The sequence below is a fragment of the Callospermophilus lateralis genome, unplaced genomic scaffold, assembly GCF_048772815.1.
Source record: "Callospermophilus lateralis isolate mCalLat2 unplaced genomic scaffold, mCalLat2.hap1 Scaffold_74, whole genome shotgun sequence".
NCBI classification, from domain to species: Eukaryota; Metazoa; Chordata; class Mammalia; order Rodentia; family Sciuridae; genus Callospermophilus; species Callospermophilus lateralis.
Window position 1 is genome coordinate 5,170,764 of NW_027515420.1, and position 21,783 is coordinate 5,192,546.

The 21,783-nt window shown below is 34.2% G+C and overlaps 1 non-coding gene and 1 pseudogene across 1 annotated transcript; both read right to left on the reverse strand.

Moving 5' to 3' along the window:
• Positions 1 to 5,438: 5,438 nt before the first annotated feature.
• LOC143389911 (NADH-ubiquinone oxidoreductase chain 2 pseudogene) lies at positions 5,439 to 6,510 on the reverse strand (annotated as a pseudogene).
• Positions 6,511 to 9,378: 2,868 nt separating this feature from the next.
• Positions 9,379 to 10,349, reverse strand: LOC143389955 (18S ribosomal RNA). Its single transcript, XR_013090190.1, has one exon. It is a non-coding gene; the product is annotated as an 18S ribosomal RNA (ribosomal RNA).
• Positions 10,350 to 21,783: the final 11,434 nt, after the last annotated feature.

Consider the following 21,783-nt stretch of genomic DNA (forward strand, 5'->3'; position numbering starts at 1 on the left):
TGACTTGCTATAATTATAAGGGGTAAGAGTCATGCTGTTAAGATCAGTAAGGGAGAAGATAAGGGGTCTGTAAAGAAAGTTAATGAAAAAATCAGGTCCATATTTGTAGGACAGTTTAATGTGAAGAGAACAATTGGGCTAATTATTAGACTATGAATTGAGGGATTAATTCAAATTATAGAAGGCTTTGAGAATCATATAAGAGGAGCAAGAAGGATTGTGGGAATAATAATTTTTAGCATTGAAGAATGTTTAAGTTTTGGATGTAATTTAAGCCATATGTATTGGATACTATTACGAGAAGAGCTAGACCTACAGCCGCTTCACATGCAGCGAATACTAGTAAAACAATCGGAATTATGAATGATAAAGAGAAATGAAAATTTATAATTAGGAGGGAGCATAGGACAAATATTGATAGTATTATGCCCTCTAAACATAAAAGTGATGATATTAAGTGAGATCGGTAAATAAATATTCCTAATAGGAATGTTGAATAAGCTAAAATAGTATTAAGAATAATAACAGGCATTTTGATAATTATGATAACCCATAATTTAGTGAGTCGAAATCACTTGTTTTATTTTTAAACTAATTATCATATTCAATTCATTCTAAACCTTTTTGAATTCATCATAGGCTAATCCAAGAGTAAGAATTAAGACTAGGAATAGTGCTATAGTTATTATAAGATTAAGATTATTTGTTTGGGAGGCTCAGGGAAGGGGTAGAAGAAGGGCAATTTGTAAGTCAAATAGTAGAAATGTGATTGCAACAAGGAAAAATTTTATTGAGAATGGTAAACGAGCAGATCCTATAGGGTCAAAACCACATTCGTAAGGCCATCATACATTTAGTTCAGGTAGTCAAAATGCTACAGAGATCAATAGAAGAGCAACGGAAGAGTTTATGAATAGGGATAATATGAGATTAATTATTCTCTTCTGGGTTGGTTCCAGAACTAAGTGACTGGAAGTCAATTGTACTGATTAAAACTAAGAGAATATGAACCTCATCAATAGATAGATACGTAAAGGAAGAGTCATATGACATCTACAAAATGTCAGTATCATGCGGGCTGCTTCAAATCCAAAATGATGATTTGATGTAAAGTGAAAATTTAGTTGACGAATAAGGCATACTAGGAGGAAGGTTGATCCAATTATGACGTGGAGACCATGAAAGCCTGTAGCTATGAAAAATGTTGAGCCATATACACCATCTGAAATTGTGAAGGATGTTTCTAGGTACTCAGAGGCTTGAAGAAGAGTAAAATAAAGCCCTAAAGCAATTATAATTGATAGTGCTTGGATTATGTGTTTTCGGTTTCCTTCTATTAGGCTGTGATGAGCTCAGGTAATTGAGACTCCCGAAGCTAAAAGAACAGAGGTATTTAATAGTGGTACTTCTAAAGGCTTAAGTGGGTTAATCCCTACTGGAGGTCTGCAGCTGCTGAGTTCTGGGATAGGAGCTAGACTAGAGTGGTAAAATGCTCAGAAAAATCCGGCAAAGAAAAATACTTCTGTAATAATAAATAGTACTATACCATATCGTAAGCCTTTTTGGACAATTGATGTATGATGGCCTTGGAATGTGCCTTCTCGCACAATATCTCGTCATCATCGATATATTGTAAGGGTGTTAGCTGCCAGGCCTAGTACAAGGAGAAAAGAGGAATTAAAATGGAACCATAGCACTAAGCCAGATGTTAGAAGTAGGGCAGAGAGGGCCCCTGTTAGGGGTCAGGGGCTGGGATTAACTATATGGTAGGCATGGGTTTGGTGGGTCATTAAGTATTATCATGTAGATATAAGCTTGCTAAGAGAGTAAAAACATAAGCTTGAATTAGTGCAACTGCAAATTCGAGCATTGTTAGTAGGACAAGAATAATGAAGATTAGGATAGCTGTGGGAGGGCTAATTGATGATAATACAAGAGTTGCTCCTCCGATTAGGTGTATAAGAAGGTGACTGGCTGAAATATTAGCTGTTAGTCGTATGGCTAAGGCTATAGGTTGAATAAAAAGGCTAATTGTTTTAATAATAATAAGTATAGGGATGAGTGGGATTTGGGTTCCTTGTGGGAGAAAATGGGCTAAGGATGCTTTAGTCTTGTGACGAAATCCAGTAATTACTGCTCCTGCTCATAGAGGGATGGCTATTCCTAAGTTTATTGATAACTGGGTTGTTGGTGTGAAAGAGTGAGGTAATAAATCTAGAAGATTAGTAGAGCCAATAAATATAATTAACGAGACTAATATTAGGGATCAGGTTCATCCTTTTGAATTGTGCATGGTCATTATTTGTTTTAATACAAGTTGAATTAGTCATTGTTGGAATGATACTAGGCGGTTATTTATTAGTCAGGTAGGTGAGGGGAAAAGTAAATTGGGAAATATAATAATAATAAGAACAATAGGAAGACTTATTAATGTAGGGGTAATGAAAGAGGCAAATAGATTTTCGTTCATTTTTCTCCTCAAGGAGTTTTGTGTTTAATTAGTTTAATATTTTGGGGGGAAGGATTGGATGGATAAGAATGATTTGAAATTTTAAGTTGGAATATAAAGAAGACGACTAGAATTATTGATAAAATTGTAATAAATCATGTAGATGTATCTAGTTGGGGCATTTCATTATGAGATTTAACTCCTAATCTTCAACTTAAATGGTTGATGCTTATCATAGCTTCATAATGAATTTATAGTATTGATGAGGATCAGTTTTCAAAATATTTTAACGGGACTTATTCAAGGACAATTGGTATAAAGCTATGGTTTGATACACAAATTTCGGAGCATTGCCCATAATAGAGTCCTGGTCATGTTGATGTTAGTGTAGCTTGATTAAGTCGACCTGGAATTGCATCTGTTTTTAATCCAAGAGATAGGACTGCTCAGGAGTGAAGTACATCTTCAGATGAGATTAGTATTCGTACAGGTAATTCTGTTGGAAGTACGACTCAATTATCAACTTCTAGAAGTCGTAGGTCTCCTGGAGTTAAGTCCGATGTTGGAATTATGTAAGAATCAAAATTTAGATCTTCATAGTCTGTATATTCATAGCTTCAATATCATTGGTGGCCTATTGTTTTTACTGTTAGGGATGGATCATTAATTTCGTCTATTATATATAAAATCCGTAGAGAAGGAAGAGCAATTAGAATAAGAATAATAGCGGGGAGAATAGTTCAAATAGTTTCTACTTCTTGAGCATCTATAGTACTTGTATGAGTTAATTTTGTAGTTAATATTAATGAAATAATATAAAGGACTAGAGAGCTAATTAAGAAAACAATTATAAGAGTATGGTCATGAAAGTGTAAGAGTTCTTCTATAATAGGAGATGTGGCATCTTGAAATCCTAATTCAAGTGGGTATGCCATAGAGATATATAAGAATTTAACCTATGAATTAACTTTGACAAAGTTATGTAATTATTTTACTAATACCTCATGAAGAAAGTCATAATGGTTATGAGGCTAGCTTGAAACTAGTTTTAGGAAGTTCGATTCTTTCCTTTCTTGGTTTAAGTTTTAATATAAGTAGGCTCTTCAAATGTGTGGTAGGGTGGAGGGCACCCATGTAGTCATTCTAAGTTAGTTGGTGTTAGTTCTACGGTGAGAACTTCTCGTTTTGATGCAAATGCTTCTCAGATTATAAAAATTATAATTATGACAGCTGTAAGAGAAATAAATGAGCCTAATGAGGATACAGTATTTCATGCTGTGTAAGCATCTGGGTAGTCAGAGTATCGATGTGATATGCCTGACAATCCTAAGAAATGTTGAGGAAAAAAAGTTAAATTTACTCCAACAAATATTACAGTGAAATGAATTTTAGCTCATATATCATTTAGTGTATAACTGGAAAAAAGGGGGAATCAGTGAACAAATCCTCTTATAATGGCAAATACAGCTTCTATTGATAAAACATAGTGGAAGTGGGCTACGACATAATATGTGTCGTGTAAAACAATGTCTAATGAAGAATTAGCTAAGACAATTCCTGTTAGGCCTCCTACAGTGAACAGGAAAATGAAGCCAAGTGCTCATAGTATTGCTGGTGATCATTTAATATTTCCTCCATGCAGGGTTGCTAATCAGCTAAAGACTTCTACTCCTGTAGGAATAGCAATAATTATGGTTGCAGATGTAAAGTAAGCTTGGGTGTCCACGTCTATTCCAACAGTGAATATATGATGGGTTCATACGATAAATCCAAGGAAGCCAATGGATATTATAGCCCACACTATTCCTATATAACCGAATGGTTCCTTTTTACCTGAGTAATATGTTACGATATGGGAAATTATGCCAAATCCTGGGAGGATAAGAATGTAAACTTCGGGATGTCCAAAGAATCAGAATAAATGTTGATAAAGGATAGGATCCCCACCTCCAGCAGGGTCAAAAAATGTGGTATTAAGATTGTGATCTGTAAGAAGTATAATAATTCCTGCTGCAAGAACTGGAAGGGACAAGAGTAGTAGTACTTCTGTAATTAGTACAGAACATACGAATAAGGGGGTTTGAAATTGAGATATAGCAGTTGGTTTTATATTAATGATTGTTGTAATAAAATTAATTGCACCTAGAATTGATGATACTTCTGCTAAGTGAAGAAAGAAGATGGTCAGGTCTACTGAGGCTCCTGCATGGGCAAGATTTCCAGCTAGTGGAGGGTATACGGTTCAACCTGTTCCTGCACCTGCTTCAACTATAGAGGAAGCGAGTAAGAGGAGGAATGAAGGGGGAAGAAGTCAGAAGCTTATATTGTTTATACATGGAAATGCTATATCAGGGGCTCCAATTATTAGGGGTACTAATCAGTTTCCAAATCCGCCAATTATAATTGGTATCACTATAAAGAAAATTATAACAAATGCATGAGCAGTAACGATAACATTGTAGATTTGATCATCACCTAATAGAGCTGCAGGTTGACCTAGTTCAGCTCGGATTAGTAGACTAAGTGCAGTCCCTACTATACCAGCTCAAGCGCCAAATAGAAGGTAAAGTGTACCAATATCTTTATGATTAGTTGAGAAGAATCAACGGTTGATGAACATAGGTAGGTGGTAAAATGGCTGAGTAAGCATTAGACTGTAAATCTAAAGACAGAGGTTGAATCCTCTTTTTACCAAGTCCTGAGGTGAATAAGTCACATTGAATTGCAAATTCAAAGGAGCAGCTTCAACTCTGCCGGTTGCGGCAGGAGAAGTAGATTGAAGCCAGTTGAGTAAGGCGTTTAGCTGTTAACTAAGGTCTTATGGGTTTAAATCCCATCAGTCTAGGAATAGAAGGGCTTAGCTTAATTAAAGTGATTGGTTTGCATTCAATTGATGTAAGATAGAGTCTTGCAGTCCTTAATGCAGGAACTAAGTATTAGGTACTTGCTTAGGACTTTGAAGGTCCTTGGTCTAAATTAACCTAAATTCCTAGTTCAGGAGTGAGAGGAGGGGTGTTAATGGAAGGGAAAAAGTGGAAATAATAATAAAGTTTGGTAGGAGAGGTATAGATTTTATGTTTTCGAATTGTCATTTTATTTTGGTGTTATTAAATGATGGAAATAGAGTTAGAGATGTTGAATAGATAAGTCGTGTGTAGAAGTATAGATTTAGGAGTGCTAGTATTGCTATTAATGTGGAGAAAATAATGTTGTTATTTAAAATAAGTTCTTTGAGAATAATTAATTTTGGCGCAAATCCTGTCAGAGGGGGTAATCCTCCTAGTGATATTAGTACAATTAAAATTGTGGGAGTTAGAAGGGGAAACTTATTTCATAGATTTGATAGGGAAAGAGTGGCTGATTTTTTATGGTAGTAGAGAAGTATAAATATGTTAATCGTAAGTATGATGTAGATAACTAGATTAAATGCTGTTAAGGTTGGGTTATATGTGATGATTGCTATTATTCATCCTATATGAGCGATTGATGAATATGCCAGAATTTTTCATAGTTGGGTTTGGTTGAGTCCTCCCCAGCCTCCTAATATGATTGATAGGGTTCCTATAAATAGTATGAGGGTAGAGTTTATGGAATATGCGATTTGGTAAACAATAGAGATTGGGGCAATTTTTTTGTCATGTTAGCATGATTAGACCTGATTTAAGTGGGATTCCTTGGGTTACTTCTGGTACTCATAGGTGAAATGGGGCAAGTCCTATTTTTATTGAAAGTGCAATTGTAAGTATAAATGATGAAATTTGGTTATGTGAGTTGGATAGGGTTCATTGACCTAAGTTTATGAAATTAATAATTGTGCCTATTATTAAGATCATTGACGCGGTGGCTTGGATAAGGAAGTATTTGCATGCAGCTTCTGTGGATCGAGGATTTCCTTTATTAATTAGAATAGGGATAATGGCTAGCATGCTTATTTCTAAGCCTACTCAAGTTAGAAGTCAATGTGAACTAAAAAGTGTAATTATAGTTTCAGAAAAGAGAGTGAAATAGATTGCTGAGGAAGTTAGGGGATTAATTAGTACGGGAAGGATGTAAACCAACATTTTCGGGGTATGGGCCCAATAGCTTATTTAGCTGACCTTACTGTTTAGGACATGGTGTAAAAGGTAGCACGAAGAATTTTGAATTCTTAGGACTAGGTTCAATTCCTATAGTTCTAGAAATAAGAGGGTTTAAACCTCTATAATTTACTCTAACAAAGTAACTCTTTTATCAGACATATTTCTTAGATCTGGAGTGGTACGCATGCAGTAATAATTGGAAGAGAGATGTGTCATATGCACAGGGCTAGGGTTAGGGGTAGGAAATTTTTTTCATAAAAGATGTATGAGTTGATCATAGCGGAATCGAGGATAGGATGCTCGGATTCATAGAAAAGTAGAGGTTAGGATGAGTGTTTTTAGGGTAAAGTTTAATGTAAAAGTTTCAGGAGAAATGGGGTTTAGTAATGCTCCCATGAAAAGGGTTACTGTAAATGCATTTATTATAATAATGTTAGTGTATTTGGCTATGAAAACTAGAGCGAAGGGGCCGGCTGCATATTCAACATTGAATCCTGATACAAGTTCTGATTCTCCTTCTGTTAAATCAAATGGAGCTCAATTAGTTTCTGCTAATGTTGAAATAAATCATATTATTGCTAGGGGTCATGTTGGAAGTAGAAGTCATATAAATTGTTGAGTGGTGATTAGTGTAGATAGGGTGAAGGATCCATTTAATAGAAGGACTGAGAGAAGAATAATTGCTAGTGTTACTTCGTATGAGATAGTTTGTGCTATGGCTCGCAAGACTCCGATTAGGGCATATTTAGAATCGGAGGCCCAACCAGACCATAAAATTGCATATACAGCTAAGCTTGAGGTGGCTAGGATAAATAGAACTCCTATATTTATGTTAATAAGGGGTTGGGGTATAGGCAGGGGATTCATATGGTGAATGCTAGTGTTAGAGAGAGGGTAGGGGCAATAATAAATAATATAATTGATGATGTTAAGGGTTTTATGGGTTCTTTAATGAACAGCTTTATTGCATCAGCGAATGGTTGGAGTAAACCGTAAGGTCCAACATTAGGGCCTTTGCGGAGTTGCATATACCCTAGTATTTTTCGTTCGATTAGGGTGAGAAAGGCTATGGCTACTAGGATTGGAACAATTAAAAGCAGAAAATTAATTATAAACATTAATGTTAAGAAGAGGAGTTGAACCTCTGGAATAAAGTTTTAAGTCTTACGCAATTACCAGGCTCTGCCATCTTAACAAGCCCTGTTCTAGGGCGGGTTGTTTTAAATGTTTTATTGAATTAAGATTATTTCATTCATTGGTTTAAGGCATAAATATATAATTGGCCTCATTTCTCTTGTCCTTTTGTACTGGGAGAAATATAATAATAGATAGAAACCGACCTGGATTTCTCCGGTCTGAACTCAGATCATGTAGGACTTTAATCGTTGAACAAACGAACCATTAATAGCAGTTACACCATTTGGATGTCCTGATTAAACATGAGGTTGTAAACCCTAACTGTCGATATGGACTCTTGAGTAGGATTGCGCTGTTATCCCTAGGGTAACTTATTCCGCTGACCAATAATTTGGGTCAATTAATGAGTTATAATTTGGACATGTTATGTCTAGATTATTATCATTCAGAAGTTAATTTGTACTCCAAGGTCACCCCAACCAAAATTTTTAGTCTATAAACAATGATTTTGATTCCTTAGATATTGTTAAGATTGTGAGACTGTTAAATTTAAGCTCCATAGGGTCTTCTCGTATTATTAAAAAATTCCCGCCTCTTCACGGGAAGGTCAATTTCACTGATTAAAAGTAAGAGACAGTTAAACCCTCGTTAAGCCATTCATACTAGTCCTTATTTAAAGAACAAGTGATTATGCTACCTTTGCACGGTCAGGATACCGCGGCCGTTAAACGTATGTCACTGGGCAGGAAGTGCCTCTAATACTATTTATGCTAGATGTGATGTTTTTAGTAAACAGGCGAGGTTAGTGTTTGCCGAGTTCCTTTTACTTTTTTTAATCTTTCCCTTTATGCATACCAGTGTTGGGTTAACAGTGTTATTAATAATGGTTTTATGGTTTATTTAGTGTTATGGAGTTGTTAACTATCAGCGAGTCATTCGATCTGATATAAGCTTATGCAGGGAGAATAATTTCTTGTTACTTATTTTAACATAATTTCTTCTATTAGGAAAATAGATTAGTCCAGTATTGATTTAGGAGGTTATTAAAAGAGTCAGTTATTAAGTTTTGATGTTTAGGTTAAGCTTTAACACTTTTTTAATTGATGGCTGCTTTTAGGCCAACTATGGAGGTTGGTAGATTTACTCTCTAATTAAGGTTTATTCCTCAACTCTAAAGCGCTGTCCCTCTTTAGAATAACATTTAAATTTACATTTGGCTTGTTTGTGCTTTAGGTAAATTTAAAGTAGAACTAAGATTCTAATGTAGACAACCAGCTATAACCAGGCTCGGTAGGCTTTTCACCTCTACTTATAAGTCATTCCACTATTTTGCAACATAGATGGATAGGCCCTTATGAGCTGCTCATAAGTAGCTCGTCTGGTTTCGGGGTGTTTGGCTTAAATTCTTTTTGTCAAGCATATTCTGGTTAAACCATTATGCAAAAGGTAAAAGAGTTAATCTTTGCTTTTTGGTACTATAAATTTATTCTTTCATCTTTCCCTTACAGTACTTTCTCTATAGCTCCTGATATAAATTTTTATCTCCTATACTTTATTTAGGTAAATGTTTTATTTACCTAAATAAAGTATAAAGTATAGGGTAGATTGTATTTGGAGCTGGGAAAAGGTTGGGCTAGCATTAGTTCAAAATGTTCATGGTGGATGAAATCTCTCGGGTGTAAGCCGGGTGCTTTAATTAATAAGCTACATTTTGGTTCTTCCAAACACACTTTCCAGTATGTTTACCTTGTTACGACTTGTCTCTTCTTATATATTTGGTAAAATAAATTATTTATGATGTTGTGTGAAAATATATTTGAAGAGGGTGATGGGTGGTGTGTGCGTGCTTTATTGCCCCATTCAGTTAAGCTCTCTATTCTTAACTTACTACTAAATCCGCCTTATGCTCTGAGTTTCATAAAAGCTATCGTGAGAATTTTTCTAAGAGAATAGAAAATGTAGCCCATTGCTTTCCACCTTATAGACTACACCTTGACCTAACGTATTAATGTAAAATTTTCTTGCTTACTGTTAGACCTTTTTAGGGTTTGCTGCAGATGGCGGTGTATAGGCTGACATTTGCTAAAGGTGGTGAGGTGTATCGGGGTTTATCGATTATAGAACAGGCTCCTCTAGAGGGATGTAAAGCACCGCCAAGTCCTTTGAGTTTTAGGCTGTTGCTAGTAGTACTCTGGCGAACATTCTTGTTTGTTAAATGTTTATTTTTAGGGCTAAGCATAGTGGGGTATCTAATCCCTGTTTGGGCCTTAGCTATCGTGAATTCAGATAATTTAAGGTTATTTTTGCATATGATTTTCATCATTATCAAGACTTTTTACAGTTTAATAATATTTTAATCTTATTTAACTAGTCTCTTAATCATGCTTTACGCCATGTTTTAATAACTGGGGTTAATCGTATGACTGCGGTGGCTGGCATGAAATTTACCAACCCTAAATTTAGCTTAACTTAGTCAAACTTTCGTTTATAGGCTTAATTTTAATTACTGCTGTATCCCGTGGGGGTGTGGTGGAGCAAGGCCTTATGAGCTACTATTATTAGTGAACTTGATGCCTGCACCTTTTGATCAATTAATAGATATAGAGGGCATTCTCACTGGAGCGGGGATGCTTGCATGTATAAGTTAGCTAAAAGCTAATAAAAAGGCCAGGACCAAACCTGTGTGTTTATGGGGTATAGAATACCCATCTAAGCATTTTCAGTGCTTTGCTTTTTGAATTAAGCTACATTAACGTATGAGTTTTGGAGAGTGCTTATATAGGATTTGGTAAACAGAGTAATATGTAAGTATTATTAGTGTTGGGATAGTATGGTATAGTATAATTATTTATGATTATTTAATCAAAGTATAGTCTTAGATTTTAATCTACTGAGAAGAGAGTCAATAAAAATTTAAGCAGAGAAGAAGATTAGATAGATTTGAAGAACACACATTTGGTCAAATGTTTATCTTGATTTTAGGTCTACTATGGAATTTCTGTTTTAACTTTTTTTTTTTTTTGTCTATCAAGCATTAAGCCCGACTATGGCAGATAGTAGGTATGAAAAGCGAGAATATTGACTAATAAGTCCAGGTACAATTGAATTGAATGGAACGAGGCCTCTGACGGCCAATTTTAAAACAAGATCATCAAGTGTTAAAGAAGAAAATTAAGCGGATGAAGAAATCAGTGAAAAAATACAGTATTGTAAATCCAGGAGTCTGATATTAAATTTTAGTTATTTCACAGTTGTAGCCACACTGTAGTAGCAGTAGATTGTTACTAAATGTATTTATTTGATAGTTTAAGAAAGTATGACCATAGAAAGTATTTATGACTATAGAAAGTATTTTTGTATTTCCTTTTACTGTAAGTTATAACTAGAAAAATAATGTCGCTGCCTTTGTTCCATGTAAATATATATACACACACATATTTTTTTTTGTAATATAAAATAAAATGTTTTTTATGGAATGATTCTCCAAGTGAAAAAATAAATGTTTAATTAGAGAATATAGTTCTGTAGCAGTAATAATTTGCAGATAACTTGCCTCTTGCTGTTATGTAATAAAATACAACTAGTGGTACAAAATGAATTTTTGTTTTTTTTAGACTCTAAATTTACCCATGTTAGATTTACCATGATGAAGAAAAATATTAGTGATGAGTTCTGTTGAATTTTGGAAAGAGAGATGGATTTTTATTAAGTGATTCTTTTTTTTTTTTTTTTTTTTTTTGTATTAAGACATGGAAATTTAGGGTTGAGAATTTTTCTGCCAGATAGAAAAAGAACCTTCTACCATGAAGGAGTAATTTGGATCAAAGAGGTAGTGGGAATTGGCTGTTTCAACTGGCACTTGCATAATTTAAAAAGGCTGTTAGGTTTTGTTATTGCCTAGCACATCAGTCTTAGATGTTTTAGTACACAGGTGTCCTCTCTCCTTTCTTGGAAACTAAAATGCAGCAGTAAGCATTTGCCTGGTGGAAGACTCCTTACCAGTGAAATAGTAACCCAGCATCACACAGTTAATCCCAGGGGCAATTTTTTGAGAACACAAGCTGGGCCTGATAGCATGTTGTGATAGTTGTTCGGGTGTTCAAGGAAGTGCTTCATAAATGTCTGCCTTTTATGCATTTTATATATTGCCATGGTTTTTGTTGCCCAAAGACACACTATGATTACTGGCTTGGGCCTCAGTGTGGTGCTATGGGAGATGAAAACAGTGGGGGATGGAGCTTTGTGGGAGTCCTCAGGTCCTCAGGCTAATTCTCATGTAACCTCCTGTGTTCTGACAAGAGGATTGTTAGAACAGAAACAGCCTGGCTCCACCCTCCTTTTCCTTGGCACTCATATTCAAGATGTGACCACTTGCTCCTACCTACTGTAGAGCCACCCAATCTTGGACACTCAATCTCCAAAACTATGAAATAAATAAACCTTTTCTCTATGTAAAGTTAGCTTCCTAAGGTATTTCATACAATGACAAAGATGCATATACTCTATGACAATTCTACTCCTAGCAATGCATGCTTATGAGGAGTTAATTTCAAAGCAGTATTAAACTATAATACACTAAAGGCCATCAATAACAGAAGGAATAATTAGTGTGATAACATATATGTTTTATAGCAGTAAAAATAAACTAGAGTTACATTCAACAATACAATTGTCTTAAAAACCAATGTTGAATAAAATATGCAAGGCCCAAAAAATAAACACAATAAAAAATTTGTATATAGGCAAGAAATTCATACATAAGCAAAACTAATTTTGTTTACCATTTAAAGAAAAGCAAGAGAATGAAAACCCTAGAAGACCTCACAATGATTTTCATGATAAAGAATGGGATGAAGTATGATCAGGAAAGCACACATAGAAAACTTTTACATTAAGGTGACAGCAATGCTGTGATCCTTAATCTGGATAGTAGTTAGAGGGATGCAACTTTAAACTTATGCATTACAGCACTCATTTATTTCATATTTTTTTTTGTCTACATTATATTCCATAACCTTAAGGTTTAAACAGTAACAACTAGTAGAAGCACAACATAATACCACAATAAAAACAGGTGTTGATATTCTTTTCTAAGTGAACCAATATGGACTCCATATTGCTCCATACAGTATCTCACCTTCATCTCTTGTAGCCAGAGAACAAAATGTCAGCTGCATAAAAGTAATGAATCTAGTCATGAGAGTGACAGTCAAAATGTCATATTCCAATTGCTTTAGTCATATATTTGCTCAAGTTTTTTCTAACCATGTGTAACAAAAAAAGTAAATAGTGATTGTAAAACTCACCTAATCAATTAATATCAACAAGCTTTTTTAAAAGGAAAATTTATACCAGAAATGATAGCAAGGTTAAAATAGAGGAAAAAAGAAAATTATATCAGAAATGATAGCAAAGCTAAAAGAAACAGAAGACAAACATGTGACATCAAAAGATGGCTTAATCTAAATAAGATACAGCATAAAATATACCCGAAAAAACTGAGAACAATTAAAAAGCAAGAGATGAAAAGCCAAATGACATAGGCTGAACAGGCAGCTGATATAGAAGGTTTAAAGCATTATGAATCAGGTGCCAGGGAAGGTTTCAAAGAGTCTTAAAGGACAGAGGTTATGATAGATGAAGAAACTGCAAAAATGTCACAAGATTAACATTAGGGCCTTCCAGAAGAATCTTGGGAGACAAGAAGAGGTAACACAAGAAGAAGGATGGGAACTGAGATTGGTGAAATCTACATGAATAGGGACAAAGGAAATATTACTTACTACATAAGGATAATAAGGAAATAGTGTTTATCTCCTATAAGGTGATAAATACCAGGGCTAAAATTGGGATGAAGGATGTGAAAATAGAAAAGACTTAATTCTAGAAAAGCTAGGGAGGAAAATTACACAAGGGAAAGAAAAGTGCAGAGAATCATGTAGCTTCAAAGAATGTATATCTGGGAGTAGGAGAGGATGATATTACCAAAGAAGGTTAAGAGAAGGGGAACTCAGCTTGAGAACTGAGTGCTCAATTTTTGGTATGGCCAGTAAATTAAAAAAAATTGCATTACAACCTTTGTACAGAAATTACTTTTTATCTTGCCCCATTCTTTAAACAATAATATGGAACAAACTAAACTCTATTCTAAACACACAAGAAGAAGAGTTTATTACATGCAATAATGGCTGCTAAAGAAAATTTATAACCTTTCTCATAAATTCAAAGACTCTCTCCTAGATCAAACTCCAACCAGCTCCTCTAAGCCTAGTCCCTCTTTGGACTATGCCCCAATCCTGGTCTATCTATAAAGACTTTAAGAAACACTAATATAATTTCTTTTCTTTTCTTTTTCTTAATATTTTTTAGTTAGACATGGATACAATATCTTTATTTCATTTTATTTATTTTTATGTGGACTGAGGATTGAACCCACTGTCTCACATGTGCGAGGCAAGTGCTCTGCCACTGAGCCACAAACCCAGCCCCAAGAAACACTAAGATAATTTCTAATGTGAGGCTATATCCCTAGGATGACCTTAGCGCTCCTTAAAGGGTATACTCAAGGCTGCCTAAAGAATTTAGTTTGTTCTAGCCAACACTCCTAAAGATAGGGATCCTGACTCTTAACCTCTGTGGGAGAGTAGGTGCCTCACTTACATAAACCCAGTTAGTAAATCCAGATGGGTTTCACATGGACTATTTCCCCCTTCTTTAGAATTTTTTTACTTTTCTTACTCAAGGCACTGTCATCCCCCCCTATATTTTAGATTCCGCCATTCATTAAACATTCTATAATTTATATTCCTCCATTCCCCAGTAGATTTTAATAAGTGAGTTCTCCTGATTACTGTACTGGATAAAGACAAATGTAAATTAAAAGAGAATGTAGCTGGAGGGTGAGCCTACATAATAGGCTGATAGAAAAGTAACCCCAGAGTTAATGCATAATGTCAGAAGGATGGAAGAAGCCATAGGATCGAGTGGAAGGGGAGATGATTTGCACTGCAGTGATTAAGGAAGATATGAGGGAGATTGAAAGATGGCTCTGGTTGGGAAGGTGACAATGAAGAGCATGTGGACTTAAAAGGAAAAGAACAAGTGTGTCACATGACAGTTTTATTCTCAATGTCATTTAACATTGTAGGAGCCAGGGAATGTTTATTGTTCATTCATTTATTATCCATACAATTAATATTTTTAGTTATAAACAAGCACTTTTTTCACCTTTCACCTTTTTAAGAAATTTGGACTATGGAATTTTGCAGTTCATGAAATATAGACTCCTCACTTAACATAAAAGGTTGACTTTGAGTTACATTTATAGTTGGATCTTTTTTTCTTATTGAAATGGACTATAATTTTATTTCAGCTTTTTGAAGATATTTTTATAAACTTTGTTTCTATGACTGTAATTTTGAGAAGAACAGGGTGGAAACATTATATTCATTAAATGAAAAATATAAAGACATTTCAGAGAATTGTTGAATTTTTAGGTGATAATATTTATTGGACCAGCTTACAATTAGTGTCTGAAACAATAGGATAATAAATGAGGGCAAAATTAATGCTGTTGGTGATAGCTACAGAAATAGCTGCAATCCATGGAAACTTGTAAAATTACTCTTCCCTGGAGAAGTTGATTAGTTAGAAATTAAATATTAAATGTGGTCAGACTTTGCACAAAGTATACAGACCTAATCCATTCTTTTTTCCAATATGTCTTACCAGCTATAGGGAAAAAAATCCAATCATGGCTCTCAATACTCCAGGGATGGGATCCTACTTTCCAACCATATCTGAAAAGTGAAGGCTCACCCAGTAGCATCAGGCAATTGGCTGCCATGTGCATGTCCTCTATTCTTGGGTAATAGGAGAAAAAGTGGTCAAATAATTTTATTCTGTCTTCCCCACTTTTCTCAATTCTTCCCAAATGAATACCAAAAAGAATTAGTTTCCATTTCGAATGTTTGATTCCTTTACACACTACCCTGTGCTGCCCTTATTCTGCTTTCATGAGTAAAAATCCAAATTCATGTTCTTTAGATAATTTTGCTTTAGAAGATACCCAAATTACTGATTCCCACCCCCCGCCCCTGCCCAATTGGTAATCCTTCAGAAGAGCTAGGGAAGTCAAGGCCAAATTATAAAGCATGAATGTCATTTTCTCATAGGGCCTTTTTGTACATAATAGCTCTGTCCATTTTTATGCTGGAAGTTTTAGACACTCATTTTTGACTGGCATGTCTCTAATTTACTTTTCAATAGGATGGATTTTTAATGTTGTGTACTACTTATTTGAATATTTTACTTCACAGAGTAACATTGTAGCTCATACAAATATTTAGAGAATGAGAATTTAATAATATTCTTACAACACAGACAATGATTGCTTTCATGTATGTTTCAAAAGTGTGGTTTAAGATCTTGCTTATTTTTTTTGGCTGTCATAGTTATGGTGTCTTATCACATGATTATAGTAATCATTTTGTTCAAGTCTGGTATATAATTTATTTATTAATTGTACTGTCTTTTCTATTCCTGCACTTCAACATTTTAAAAATTGTATCAGTGTTTGTACTATGTAGAACTTTTACTGAATTTCTTCATTTTTTTTGGATAAGAAAACTGGTATCAGAAATTAAGTCACTTGCCTGAGGACCCAGTAGTTGGGAGGAGCAGATTCATAGGGAATAATACTTAAGATTTCCATGGTTTTAGTAGCAATGTTTATACCAACATTGGATTCTGTTCGCTTGAACTTTCTGATTATTTAGTTTCTGAATAACAATAATGTAGCATATTTTGTGAAGATAAAGGATGCATTTATCATCTAATGTCAGCTTTCTTAAATTTTATTTGCGTGAATTAGATTGCCTCTTAAAATACCTTTTGATTTGGACTGTGTAGGAAATAAATGAATTTCTTCAGTATGTATAATTTTGGTATTTCAGTTACCAAGTGATGTGGTATGTCTGGCAATTTTTATTTCCATCTTTCTTTTCTTTTTGTTGACAATGTCAATGGAATATTTTTCTTCCTTTCCATGACTACTTTTTTGTTATTACATATAAAAGTAGTGGATGATTATGTCCAGAAAAAAATTTTTACTGTTCTTTGACATTGAGCTAGTAAACAACTTATAATACTAATTTTAAATGATAGTATTAACATTTATTCTAACTGCAGATAATGTACATCTAAGACAAGTGTTCAGTTGTATTTTAATTTTCAAAACAAGATGATAATGCAGATTTATCACAAATCTTTATTTCCCAAATGGAGTATTTAGATTAGCATTAAGACTTAGGATACATGCTGTTATAGTGTTATCTTAAAATTATACCTGTATTAATGGCAGGAAGTATATTGATGCTGTTGATACTTTGCTACATGTTTTGTAATGAAGAATTCTTGATGTGTGAGAGTGTGTAGCAGTGCTAATAGATCTTTCTGCAGAGATGGAAATGTTTTATGTCCATGTTCTATTATATTAATACTAGTGCTGTTGAGCACTTTAAATGTGGCAAGTGTGACTGGAGACTGAATTTTAATTATTTAAATTTACAAATGTAGTTACGTGTCTAGAATTGTATATGTAAAATAAAAGGGGACTTTTCCACCCATTTATTCTTCTTTTCACAAGGCTACTAGGGTAATCTAGGTAAATACTTTAATCTCCCTAACCTTCATTAGGGAGATAGCTTTCTTATCTCTCATTTTGAGCATACTTGGTATTTTGTTTATTAAATAATGAAGGTCTTTCTATCCCAGGGTTCCTTCATCATCTCTGCAATGTCAAAATGATAGTGCCCCTCAGTATGTGTTCTGGCCAATTTTTTCTCTTCTCTGTCTCATGTACAGCTTCCTTTCTGACACATGGAAAAGCAAAGTGATTGAGTTTTATTTCCATTAAAGGAGATTATATGGCTGAGAGATTTACTTGACATTGTACCAGGGGAAGCTGCTGTGTTATCAGGGAGCCACCTGTTAATCTAATAATTATAGTAATGTTTGCTACTGCAAACCAGAGGTATCTATACATACATTCTAGGTAGTTAATCTTCCTTGGAAGATCTGTCTTTTTAATTTTATTTTTGAAAAATGTAGGGTTTAGGTCTTTTTTTTTTCATTCCTTGAAAAGTCTGCATTGAATTATATTTCTATTTTCTGGTTTCTCTGTCTAAAAAAGACTGACTTCTGAAATTTATTAGCTTAGTCTGATGAGGTCAGTCAGTTCATTTAATAGATATATAAGGAACTTATATATCTATCTTATTGAAAAATAAGTGGTACTAAAACAACTGCATATTCATAACATGGTAAAAAACAACTTAAATTCAAAATGGTTCACTGATCTGAAAGAAAACTATAATTATAAATTCTAGAACAAAATGTATGAAAAATCCTCAGGGGAAGGTTGAAATATCTGGAAAAAGTGAAGTGAAAATTGTGGCAAACCTTTCTTCCCCAAAACAACTAGAAAATGAATCAAAATGGTCAAAAAGAACAATTTTGGAGTCTGGATACTGACTAAAGATAAACAATATATAGAGAGATTAAGTCATTAAAAATTCCTTGACATAAAGTACTAACTATGAGGGCCTGTGTTTTTCTTGTTTGGAGCTGCTCCCATGAACTTATTTCATTCACATGGTTTGAATAGTAGTGCCGTCAAAATGAAGTGCCTGTGTTTAAACACACAAAAGAAAGCACGATGGCAGATAACAGAATCTTAACAGAGAAACCAGAACACAGAGAAAGATTACTAGAGAAAAAAGAACAAAGTCCCAGAGATCAGAATAACATCAATCATTTCAACATGTAGAAGGAGAGAATCCAAAGGACAGAAAAATTTTTTGAAGAGAAAATGGCTGGAAACCCCCAAATCTAACTAATCTACAAATGTGAGTTCAACAAACCCCACGTTGGATAAACACAAAGTTTTTAATATCCACACATGTAATAGTCATGGACTGTTGAAAGCTAGAAAAGTGAACAAGTGAGTGGCAGAATGAATATAGAATAAAACTAGATAGGAACTGGAGAAAAATAACTCATCAGGTATGGAAAAATAACAATATGATTAATTGCTAATTTAGTATCGAAAACAAAGTCCAGAAGAAACAGTTAACATGTTCAAAGCAATGAAAGAAAAAAAAAACTGTTAAGCAGGAATTCCATATCCAGTAAAACTATCTTTGAAAATTGAAAGCAAATTACACTCACAGATAAATATAGACTGAGAGTATTCATAATGAGCAAATGTCATGTTAGAAATACTAGCCACATGTGGTGGGACACTCCTGTAATCCCAGAGACTTGGGAGGCCAGCCTCAGCCTTATCAATTTATGGGGTCCCTCTCTCAAAATAAAAAATAAAAAGGGCTAGTGACATGGCTCAGTGGTTAATCCCCAGTACCAAAAAAAACAGAAACAGGTTCAATCCCCAGTACCAAAAAACAGGAACAGCAGATTGAAGAAATTACCCTTTATTCCTTTTTTTTCTTTCTTCACATTCAATCCACCAACAAGGAATTTTATATCCAAAATATGCCTGGAATCCACCAAATTTTTTTCACATCTTTCACTACCTTCATCTGAGTAAGAGCTGAAAATTCCCTTCTTGATGTCTACAATAGCCTAACTGGTTTTCTTTCCCCCTACAGGCCATATTTCCAATTATATTTCTTAAAAAAATTAGATCATTTTATATTTCTGCTTAGGACACTCCACTTGGCTTACCATACAATTTGTTGTGACCAAATATACCATTATTAAACCCTCTCCAGTTGAACTTTGGTATCATTCTTTCCTTTCCTCCATATATTTTAGCCCACTGAAATCCTTATCTTCTTCAAATTACCCAAACTTCTGAATTTTCGTGTTGTTTCCTCTGTCTAGTATGTGTTGTTGGCAGATCATCAACAAGGCTAGTTTCTAATTCAGATCTCTCTCAAATGTCAGGTCACAACTCTGTTTATCCTAGCCACCATCACTTGCTCCCTTTTGCCTTTTAAAAATTCTGTAAAGGCATTTATCAATATTTGAAGTTATAACATTTATTTGCTCACTTATTTAATGTCTACCTCATCTAATAAAATATGAGGATCATGAGGATAGAGATATTACTATCTTATTTATCACTGGATGTTCAAGGCCTAAGACAGCATTAAAAAATTATGGAGTAACAAGAAATTCAATGTGGATCAGGACCTAGAAATTAGATCAGTGATCCTGTGCCTAACAGAGGAAAAAGTAGGTCCAAATTTTCATCATGTCGGATTAGGCCCTGACTTCCTTAACAAGGCTCCTAAAGCACAAGAAATAAAATCAAGAATTAATAAATGGCATGAACTCAAACTAAAAAGCTTCTATTCTACAAAAGAAACATTGAGGTGGATAGAGAGCCTACATTTCTGGAGCAAATTTTTGCCATACGTATGCCAGATAAACCTCCAGGATATATAAAAAACTTAACACCAAAAAAATAAACAACCCAATCAATAATCGGGGTAAGGAGTTGAACAGACATTTTTCAGAAGAAGATAAGAATTCGATTAACAAATATATGTTCAACCTCTCTAGTAATTAGAGAAATGAAAATCAAAACTATTCTAAGCATTCACCTCATGCCAGTCAGAATGACAGTTATCAAGAATACAGACAATAATAAATATTGATGAGAATGTGGGGAAAAAAGCACACTCACACATTGCTGGTGGGACTGCAAATTGGTGCAACCAATCTGGAAAGCAGCATGGAGATTCCTTAGAAAACTTGGAATGGAACTACCATTTGAACCAGCTATCCCCATTCCTCGGTCTACACTTAAAATCAGCATATTATTGCAACGCAGCCCAATTCACAATAGCTAAACTGTGGAAGTAATCTAGATGCCCTTCCATAGATGAGTAGATAAAAAAAAACAACTATGGTATATATACACAATGGAATATTACTCAGCATTAAAAGAGAATAAACTTATGGCATTTGCAGGTAAATGGATGGAGTTGGAGAACATCATGCTAAACAAAGTAAGACAATTCCAAAAAGCTAAAGGCCAAATGTTCTCTCTGATAAATGGATGCTTATCTGTTATGGGGAAGGCATGGGAAAAATGGAGGAACTTTGATGGGGCAAAGGGGAGGGTGGGGTGGAGAAGGGACTTGGAGGCTGGAAAGATGGTGGAATGAGATGGACACCATTACCCTAGGTATAGGATGACTGCACATATGGTGCGACACTACATTGTGTACAACCAGAGAAATTAAAAGTTGTGCTGCAATTGTGTACAATGAATCAAAATGCATTCTGCTGTCATATATACCTAATTAAAATAAATAAATTAATTTAAAAAATTATGGAGTAAAGTTATGATATATACATATACACACACATATAAAAACACACATATAGCACATTTATTTTAAATCTTACATGAAAATATAAACACTTCAAAGGTTTAAAATTCCTTTCTTATTTTATATTTTAAAATGTTATATTTTATAATTTCGATAATCTTTTGCCTCTATTTACTCAATGATGAGAAAAAATGATTTAAAAAGACAAAACAAAACACAAACAAGTCAAGTTGGCTTAAAAGGAAACCCAAACTAGGATAAGAAAAGTTCTGAAATCACAAAGAAGAACAATAATTACAATGACACTTTGGGTAATCTAGCAGAGAGAGTCATTGAATATTCTAGAGCCTATGGTGCAGCCTGTCTGCAGAGATTTCGTCAAAGAAGTCAGTATTATTCCAGTTGTCCCAATAGTTGCATGCTTCTTCCCTCACACATTTACATACTTAAGACAAGACCTAAGGAACTACAAACAAAATCTAAATTAAAATATTAATGTGACTTGAAGTCTAAAAACTGCAACCCAGAGATTAAAAGTTGTAATACAAAGTATATTACAGCAACAAAAATGAATGCAACAAGTACACTAAAAGTTTTCTTTAAGCAAATTCTTATAATCTATCATTGTAGCTTAATTTCTAAAGGCTAGTAACTGAAACATGAAAAATATGCTATCATAACAAAACCCATCAAACATCTTGAAAACTTTAAATGAATTCTTACAGCATTATCAGAATAAAATATTCACTTTAAT